The sequence below is a fragment of the Nesoenas mayeri genome (assembly GCF_963082525.1).
Source record: "Nesoenas mayeri genome assembly, chromosome: 1".
In the NCBI taxonomy this organism is placed as follows: domain Eukaryota; kingdom Metazoa; phylum Chordata; class Aves; order Columbiformes; family Columbidae; genus Nesoenas; species Nesoenas mayeri.
Window position 1 is genome coordinate 40,277,429 of NC_137541.1, and position 10,653 is coordinate 40,288,081.

Sequence of the window (10,653 nt, forward strand, 5' to 3'; positions counted from 1 at the left end):
AGCTTGTAATACACTTCCATTATTCAAGACTGATCTTTAAAACTTACTATGCACATGGTTTCATCCTGTTGTCATACCTAATTTCCCTACCAATCTTGGTAATCTATCTACGTAAACATTTGCCTGCTTCTTGCTTAATATTTTTCCAGCAGTGGTTGATCCAGGAGAAAAGAGGGTTGCGACTGATGGAAGAGGTGCAGTAAATATGTATCCCTCATTAGGTAAACTAAGCTTGCCAGGAAATTGCTTCATTGCCGAACGCCACTGCATAATCTAGGACTAGGGTTAGCTGACTTAAGCGAAAGCTACATACAAGTATTCTTTAGTGGGAGAAACTCTTGCTCTAAGAATTAAATGCAAGCCTCAGGAGTTTTCATCATCTGGAAGAAACTAGAAGCACAGCCACAAATTAAGTTTGAAAAAAGTAATACTAATATGAAGGCTGCTTCCCCAATTTTAACAAGTCTTACTTTATTCTGTGAGTTTCCCCAGAATATCATGTACAAATTCAGTTACAAGAACCCCAAAATGTAAATTCCATGGGTCTTCCCTGCCTGCAAAAACAATTAACATAATTAGAAAACCTATTTTAGGGGGCCTTTATGTAACAACTGTCATATCAAGAAAAAAATCAATTTTTTTACAACAAAGACAGATTAGATACTTTCTTGCCATACATATTCTCTTCAATACCAAACACCTTGCTAATGTCTAAATCCTACCTCTAAAATTCACAGACTGCAAGACTATGACTAGAAGAATTATGTATTTTGTCCAAACACCCTTCTGAATTGAGAGAAAAACTATGTATTCCATGTAAGACATAGCCCTGCCATAACACCTTTCTTGCCTATCTACAACAGGAGGTAGAAAAAGCATACTTCAGTTCTCTGTAAACAACAAAGAACACAACCATATATCAGAACTATAAAATAAAGGTCATACAAGGTCTTCATAGACATACACAGTCTTCACAGATATTTTACAAAACATAAGACTCTAAGATAGGGAAATCAGTGCCACAAATTTAGGAAAAAACTATCTGAAGAAGATGATATTAAATTATTAAATTATTGTTTTACTTGTCTCTTTCTTTTCCTCAAGTAATGACTTGGAAAAAGTATCTAACATTCAGAAACAAATCTGTCTTGACGTTTTTGGCATTACGTGTGTTCTGCTTTTCAGGCAACGCTCTACAAGAGATTAAGAGTACACAAATGCAAACCCAGACTCCTAGGCTACTACTAGTTTGTGGTCAAATCTTAGCAAGGTTACAGTCAGTCTCTGCTCCCGCCCATGGAACAAAGGACATTCATATCTATACACATTTGTTACGTTTCGTGACTACAGAGTGTTCTAAAGCCTTAGATAAAAATGCTCTACAGAAGTACACCATATTGTCATCAACAGATAATTCTCACTCTAGCATGTCTTACATGCAGAAATGCAACTCTGTACATATCTAAAAGGTAAGCATAGTATCGAGGACAAAATTGTATAAACACAATACCATTTTCATTCTCAAGGAAACAGTCTTTCAAGATATAAAGTATTTATTGGGAACTTTCAAAGCTGAAGCATTTTCCCCAAAATACACAAGTTAAAATCTCTCCAAAGTATCAAGAATATCTTTCATCGAAAAATAATTTACAATAAAACTGCATAAATCAGTCAAAGTTAAACAAGTCCTAGATTTGGCAGGGATTTTCTGATCTTCATGAGGCACCTAAATTTAACACCAGGGACCAACAAATGATGAACAGAAAGATAATTTCATATCTGGTTAAGCTCTGAAGTGATCAGTATTTAATAACCAACTAGCATCCATTAATACCTGCATATGAAATTACCACAGAGCTCTAATTTGTCTTCATTTAAAGTCACATAGCCTCCTGGCACTCCCTAGATAGTTCAGCAGTCATGATTCACTAGCAAAATTTACCCATGGCATACGTTTGGGGTGATACCTGATTGGAGTGTTGTCATCTGCATTTCTGGTTCCAGCAGGGTCATGTTGATCCTTTTCTCAACAGTTAAAATCCCTTAAAGACCTCTCTTTACATAGATATATATCTAGATAAAAATATGTTAAAAAAAAAAAAAATCCAAGAGGACCTCTCAACTTTAATCTTTCTCAAAAGTTGAAAAAATTCTCATCCTTATATGATGAAAACTGTGCCTACTGAGAAAACTCAGTCTTTCAACATGCAGTTCTCTGCTTATTCACTACAGGCAAGTTGGAACAGCCCAGAATCAAATTACTGCTAGGAGAAAAATGAATACTCAAAGGAGAACGCAAGATGTGTAGTTTGCAGAAGGTCCGCCCCTTGATGCTCTGTAAGGAAGGGGGGAGGAAGGGGTCAGAGACACTAAAACTGGCAGTTTTTTCCCCTTTTGAAAGAGAAGGATGACGTCTTGGGTAGACTCTCAATCCCCTAAGGGGCTCTGCTGATGAGGCAACTTCATTCCAAGGATAAGGAGACCCAGTGTTAACATAAACACGCAGACATCCTCAGCTTTGAAACAACGTGGCCAAAAACATGCACATCCTGCTGATAGCTCAGTCGCTTCTCTTCGATCTTCACCAGTCCTTTTTCTTAATAATTGCACTATTCCTATATCCCTATGAACTCCTCCTGCTACCCACTAAACCTGAGCTACTGTAACAAAGGACTGGAATTTCTTCCAAATAGATAGTAGCATCTGTTTCTTAAAAAACAACAATAGAAAACTAACCACTCTTTCTCCTTTAGACTTTTCCCATTGTGGATCACACCCTCCCTCCAACCTGTCTAGAGGTCAGGGGGAAAAAAAAGCCATGTTTCCCTGTATACAGATTATTAGTTTCAAATGGTTTTGGAGAGTTGACAAAACCTTTATAGTCAAGTATTTATTGAGTAAAAGATAAAAATAGAATTAAGCCTTTCCTCACTAGATGATTCTAGCTCCCAACAGAAAGGAAATTCAATTTTGGTCTCTAAAGAGCTTCAAGTAATTTGCACAACAGATAATTTAATTATCTTAACAAACTAATTCCAATGCTTCTATCCCCAGAGCAGCTTTCTCTTATTCTCCATTTTTCCCCAAGGCTCATAGCCATTTCTCATTAGGTCATCTAAGTAAGTAACTGCATATATTTGCGCCAAGCCCAAAAATATATTGAGCTCTGCATCAAAGATACAGACCAATTTTTAGATTTAATATCCCTTTGCAGCAAGTCAGAACCTCTCTCCTGCCACAATAGTATTAATGAAGATGAGTAACTGGGTGTGCAAAACTACTTTTTCACTGTTTTCTGACCTCTCCAATCTTAAATACCATCAGGGCTTCTATAGCACTCAGCTGCAAGGACTCCCCAACAGCTGCTCAACAGCTGAGAGAAGGGTATGGCAGGTTTTAGCAACATCTCGTCCTTCCCCCACAGAAAAACATCTGGGGCTTCAAAGAAGGCAACAGAAACTCTTTTGGCAGCTTTAAACAGTACAGGAAAATCCCTTACAGTGATGATATTGTAGTATTTCTCTGACTTCCATATTCCTTACATCAGTAGTGTGTTGTAAAAGGACAAGAATCAGTTGATTTGGGCTTCTCTCGTAGTCAACCACCACCTATGCAGTCCTGGATTCACAGTCAGACTAGGCAAAAACTGCAGGCCTAAATGTTCATTCTTGCTGTGCAATCCTTATGGAAAAGAACTGCAGTGGTACACTGTATTCTGAGAATTTAGAGACACTAGTGACGGAACTAAATGACTTTAACACCTAACCTGAATATCCATATTAATAACAAAGGAAACCATTTCCAGCGGAATGTATACTTATTTTTGTGGTATAAGGGGAAGCAGTATGAGTAAAGTGGAAAGGAAATTTTTGCTACAGTGTCCAAGAACATCACTTAACTCTCTGAAGTATGTACACATGCATTATCAGTGACCATGAACAGGCAGATGAAATTTAAAGCATTAACCAGGATATTCCTTATCTGACCAGCAAGGAAGATGAAGACTGTGCTACTGAACGTCTTCTGACAGAGACTCCTTCATTATACTTTGTAGTAATGTATTGATCGTGGCAGAGGGAGAGTTACAGCCTGCAGAAGTGGCTGATAGTAGCCCAATATAAATGAATTATAGAAAATTTGAGATTTTCCTGAGGAAAGGCACACATTCCAGCAGCAAGCTACCACTCAAAGCTAAGACTGAGTCTGCTGAGGACTAGCCGCAATTGACTGTTGTGAAACGTGCAATCTCTCTTGCACGAAGCAGCCACTCATTGTTTAAGTAGAACAGACTGAGAATCTTGCTGAATCACATTCTCCCTTTAAAGAGCCAGACTTCCTTTCCCCACTATTACCCTTAATATTTTAAACATCAAAACCAGCAACAGGAGTCCTTACTCACATAGACAAAACAGCTGCCCAGATCTGGGCCTGACTTGTTTAGCAAGTAGTATAAATTCAAGAAAAATGAATGTTTTTTACATAGCTATCAAATTGTATGTCTGATGTTCATCCATCAGCCCTGAAACTTGAAATCTCAAATGCAAACTGAAAATAAGGGAGAAACTAGAAAGGAGCAACAGAAGGGAGAGGAATATTACAAACTAGTGACTTGTTAACTTGATCAGAAGCAAACAAAAACTGTGTTGAGAGCTTACTTGTTAAAGCCACCACATTAAAGCTGGCTTTGGCATTACTTCTTCCAGCTCAACTATTCCTGCATCACTATTTAAAAGTTTGTTTAAAATATTTTAAGAGATTACCACTTCTCAGCTTTTAGTAGCTCCCATCAGGAACAGGCCAATCATTTCTATCATGCTCTGAATCTCATAGCTCTATCAGAAACTTTCAGACAGCACACTAAATTTATAGTCTCCTGGGACATGAAGTATTTTAACACAAATCTATCCAAGATAGACTGGTTGTTTTCATTCTACCAACCATTCCACTTACTCACACACAAGAGAAAACAGCAAGCCTCATTGGAATGTGTGTGAAGGACAGATCAGAGAGAGCGCTATATATTTCCTGTCTTGATTCTCTTATTACAATACAGACTTAATCTTCTTCGCATGTAAGTTCTGGATGAGGCAAGTAACCACCACTTGGTAATGTAACTCTGAGTCACACTATCCCAGAAGTTGGACATACACTAGAACAAAAAAAAAAAATACACCTCAGAGAATAATTTCAGAATAATCTTGTCTCTTTAAAACGCTTTCTCAGGCATAAAATACCACCCTGGTTGATAAGCACATATGCTTAACTTCTGAAGTGAGTTCACAAGTCACAATATTAACTTTTTAAAAGGACAGTTTATGATATGATTTTAAGGAAACATTTTCAATGTTTTTAAAGTCACAGTAGCAAGAAGATAGTTATAAAATCTGCAAAATCACTGTAATAAGTTCTATTTGAAATAAATCCTAAATCTAACTGCATTCAATGTAATGACAATCCAGGACAGGAAAGGGAAAGAAGGGAAGGGAGACAGGACCATATAATCTAATAAAATAATTATACAAGCAATCATCTACACAATTCTTTGAAATAAAATCAGGTGCCCTAATCAACATTTTAAATATTACTCCTGTCTTTTAACAATAAATGAACATCGGCACATAGGCACTAAATTAGCTCCTTAGAACCATTTAAGAAGTTCAACTCTGTAATTTGTAAGGGAGTATAATCACCAACAGCTTATATGGCAACAACTAATCCCATGCTTTGTACAGCACTTGGTCTTTACAGTAACAGGAGTACCTTCTGATACCTAAACCACACACCTGTTACATGACTTCAAGTCATACCAAAATTCCACACATTCCAACTAGTCTCCTTCCCCCCAGCACATATGGTATTTTGTAGAAGGCAAGCATCCCAGATCAAGGAAACCCCAAAAACTGACAAGCTGGTACAAGTTTTGTCCAAACCTGTAATCGTAAAATGCAACAGTTCATTCGAAAGAATGTTACCTCATCTTAAACAAGCCTACAGTGAGTAGAAACCAGAACCGCTGTAGGCTTCTGACACAATGTTTTTCATGACCTCTGGACAAAGATAACTATTAATTCATCTGGAAAAAATGGGTCAAGAGAGAGGGTCAATAAGCTAGTGGAGTAATTATAATAATTTCAAAGGAAAGTTAAATAAAAGGAGAACTTTGATCAGAAATGATCAAACCACTTAAGATTTGTATATTCGTCACCTGTTTTTTCTCCTTTTGTTTGTAACCACATTCATCAAGGCCTTGCTCTAACCCTTCCCTAAGGGTTGGGAAAAGTTATCTTGGCATCTTAGTATAGGTGACCAAGAAAAATCAAGATACATTCAAGAGCTTCAGATGACTCTGTAATGACCTTTTTTTGGCTTGTGTGGCAACAAATGACTCAGTCCTAGGTAATCTCTCACAGTTAAAGAAAGTTGAGGCATTGATGTACATGGGTAAAAAAAAAAAGAAGGAATGTGAATTTTGGGTAGAAAATCCACTGTGAAGCACAAATTAAATAACTACACCTTAAATGTTCCATTAAGCTTGATGTCCAAATAGAACTTCATCGTTGTGTCGAAATATTTTACCACATAAGGATTCCTTCCACTGAAGTGACAAGAAAGTGTTTCATAGAATCATAGAATGGTTTGTGTTGGAAGGGACCTTAAAAAATCATCCAGTAGTTTCCTATCTATCTGTTATGTTCCAATACTTCACAAATATCCTTAATAGCTTTTATTGCATTTAAATTTAGTGTAACTTAGTAACTATTCAGTCAAGATGTTTAAGATCTTCACACCCATGTATCTAGGTATACCTGTCCTTGTAGGTACATACACTTAAAAGGATGTGTAGCTGTGATAAGAAAGAAAAATACGAAGAGGAGAGTGGGTCTGAAACAAAACAAAACTCATGAGAAATGCCCCAGAAACTGTCACTTGCTGCTCTTCAGTTCTCTAAGAGTGGGGCGGGAGGCGGGGGGGAAAGGAATCCACTGTTCTAGGACATACAGCAGCATGTGCCTACAGGACTGCACACTGCACTCCCAGTTCTCCCATGGGATACATAATTCCATGATGCTTCACATGCCAGAGGGATTTCTATTTTAACTCAGCTAATGATTTATGTTCCAGAACCATGACCAGAAGTAACATATTCAGTACAAATCCATGTAATATTTTTCTACAGACATCTACAGATAAACAGTCTCTGTGAGCAAAAGTTACAGAAAGGGTTAACCTGTTAGAAGCGCTGAGAGTAAGTAGTTAGTTTAGCTGTGAGTCAGCAATGCCTGTCTAGAACTGCAAACCGGAGACCCTTTGACACAGATAAGCAGCCTCCAGCCAGTCTCCTGTTTACCATCTCCTCCCCTCCCACTGCCACTCAGCTTGAATCTTCCTCATACCTTGAATTTGGCAAGTTGTCACAGAAGCAGTTTCACTGCACAAGATATGTTTCTACAACTACTTTGGATTGCTTAAATGTTTAAGCAGATTGTCATCTCACTTAAAGGTTTTTTTAACATGTTTGAAGCCAAAGGCACAACAACAAAGATAGACCATGTTAAAAAAAAGGACCTTTAACAAGCTCAACAGCTTTCAACAGCTGTCCAACCTCTACTCCAAGTGAAAAGTTCCCATTTATTAATTCAAAATGCATCAGCTATGTTTCTCAACAGCTCACTAAGCCAAGACTCCTTTTATGCTGTGACAGTTTGCAGATAATCGTATTTCAACAGCAGTTTTCTGTCCCACAATACTTTAATTAATGTACACACAAACAACACATAACAACATACTGCAGTCTAGAAGAAAAGAGCATTGTATACCTCTGAAGATAAGGACTATTCAGGTAGTCTATATCAGGGACTTTGGACTTTATGCCTTGTCTGAAAAGCTGCACCTCCAGCAGTAAAATTCCCACTATTGTGCCGATCCCTGATAAAGAATCAGCTCTGAAGAGACCCACCTAATGAGTCATTTCCGGGAATATTCTAACTTTCTTTGGCAAAAGGTATAGGCAGAGGCATTACTTTTCAAATACTTTTTGAACCCAAGTCTATTTTACCTGTTGCAGTCAAGCAGATTTGCAGCCCACAAAGATACAGCTCCAAGGTTGAGTCCATAAAAATAACATCATTTTGACAGAGGAAAGCCATCTATTTCTGTAAAATATTCCCAATGTACCAATTTTTACACCTATCCAAACAACTGAATCATATAAAGATCATATTTTCTGTAACAGAATATCTTTTCCTCTGACCATAACAATGCTGTTGTGTCCTGCTTGTATCCACTCAAAGTGCTGCTACAAATTTCACTTTCCTAAAAAGGTACTCTTAGCCATTCCCAACACTACTATCCCTTTCTCTGTGGCATCAAGAATAAACTGATTCTTCCCAGCATAGGACTCTTAATGATGTCATATTCACCAAGATAAGAACTCTGCCTCCAGTAAATTCCCAAAGTCACCTTCAGGTGGCCAGCTGTCACGTTTTGGAAACAAGGGTCATATGTTTTTCCCATGCTGCCTTCAAGCCCTCCACCACCTTCAAAACTACCCAGTTAAATTTAATTTGAAATCTCTCCTTGTTTTCATAACTACAAAATGCTCAGTTGCCTATTATTGTCTTTTATTTACCACCATCACCTTTATCTCATACTTAGAGGACTGCAAACATTTTCAGCTTCTCCATTTTTAAGGCTTGCAAACACAACTGTAATCACATAATGATGGTATAATGTATATGAATGAGGAAACTATTCTCTTAAAAACAGTCTTCTAGGTTGAAGTTAATTAATTCTTCCAACTAGTAAAACACTGATATGCTGTTCAGAGAAGGGCATGATCAGTTTCTCAAGGTAAAGAACCAGGCACATCAAGTGAGGTATTGCTCCAATCCAAACTACTGTCCTACAGTTCATATATTCTAAATCACTTCATCAAAAGCATTACATTCTCATATAAAGCCACTCCAGAGCTCGCCAGCATTTCTAATATGCTGTGCCATGCAACTCCATGTAATGCATATAATGCAACATATAATGCCCAACTCTGTAAGGCACTAGGACTCAGCCACGCTCAGATCCATAGTAGCTTGCAGGTGAACTTGAGAGCAAGAATTTAGACTCTAGCAGGACCTTAATATTGCCAAGAGCCACCAACAGATACTGCAGAGGGTGGAGTAAAGGGAGATCACCAAGAGGAATTCCCAAACAGAAGCTACCAGTTACCAAATGGTTTCATCAGTCAGTCACGGGATGGGGCTGAACACGCAAAGTCTTTCATGGGAGCCCTGAGCTTCAGACAGTTCACATTTTTCCATAAACAGGAATTCTGGTCACGAAGAGACCCTGTATTTTGCCACTCTACTGTCACTTGCCAAACAGTCAGAGGTATTTATACCATAGTTGTCCATAAGGTACTCGTAGCTCAAGAAACATAGGCAGGTCATTCTCACTCTGGGATCAGAAGGCCTACTGGGATATTTTGTTTTTAACTCTAGGTCTTGTTCCTTCTTCTAACAAGCCTGACAAAACTTTTCAGACATTTGCAGTGAGAATGTTACTCACCCTTGGTAAGTGTGGACCAAGGTGGCAAAGAAAAATCTACAGATGGCCATAGTCTGAAGATGAGCTAACACTTCCTTTGACTGTCTCAGCTTTTCACAACTTTCAGTCATCACAAAGCACATGGAAGTTGTTTCTGGCATTCACCTAAAATAACAAACTCAAGCCTTTGTCACTGAAGCTCTCTGGAACTTCCATAGCCAGTAACGTCAATCCTTCCCATCAAATGATGTAAATCGGTTTTGTCAACTCTAGATTACTAGTTCTTCATACAAATAAAACATTGTAAGAAGTAATATAAAGCAGCCCTGTCATCAGAACACATACCATGACAAAACCACCAGTACTTCCTCGGTGAGGATGTATGTCAGGAGACACGAGTGCACTGCACCACTTACCATTCTTCCTTTCACTGAGGGGAGGCAGGTTGGGGTTTCGGCCATGGTGGAGGCTGAGGGTCAGCTCGGGCTGCAAGGAGAGCTCCTGCAACTCATTGGCAACAGCTTCGCTCTGAGGGCTGGGGGCCGCTGAAAGTGACACCAGCACCGGCTCGTCATCATTTTCGCCAGCCCCTCCTCCGTCCAGCCCATTTCCAGCAATGACGGAAGGGGGCAGGCACACCACCCCGGAGAAATCCACTTTGGCTTTCGTGATGGCAACCTGTAAGACAAACCAAAAAAAAAAAAAAAGTCTCACACAAGAATCTTAACCCACATGTCCAGTCCATCACGGTGTCTCCATACTCTAGACAAACACAGTCCTTAGCACAGTGTTTGTGTTATCATCATCATCAATTCAAATCCAACTAGTGATTGAAACTTGCCAAATTCAGCAGTTTATAAACTTGCATAAACCTCCAAAAGTGTCACCACAGAAACTACTGATGAAACTACAGATTATTATCATTTTCTTAAAAAGTGTGAGAACATTTCTCAACTTTTGGTCCTTTAGAAACCCAATCTTGAGAAGACACAGACTGAGTTGTTCCATTGAAGATGGCCTATCTAGAACCATGCTGAACTCTTGATTACTCTCCCTTTATACTCACAATGGTGTTTTACCAGGACAACTGTCAATTTGAAATCCAGTCACGTA

At 38.5% G+C, this 10,653-nt stretch overlaps 1 protein-coding gene across 1 annotated transcript in view; it reads right to left on the reverse strand.

Annotated features, from left to right (window-relative positions):
• MRTFA (myocardin related transcription factor A) overlaps nt 1-10,020 on the reverse strand; it is a 79,210-nt gene extending 69,190 nt beyond the window's left edge. Inside the window, exon 1 of the mRNA XM_080346368.1 lies at nt 9,957-10,020. The gene's annotated coding sequence lies outside the window, so the exon portion shown is untranslated. The remainder of the gene's footprint in view (nt 1-9,956) is intronic.
• Nucleotides 10,021-10,653: the final 633 nt, after the last annotated feature.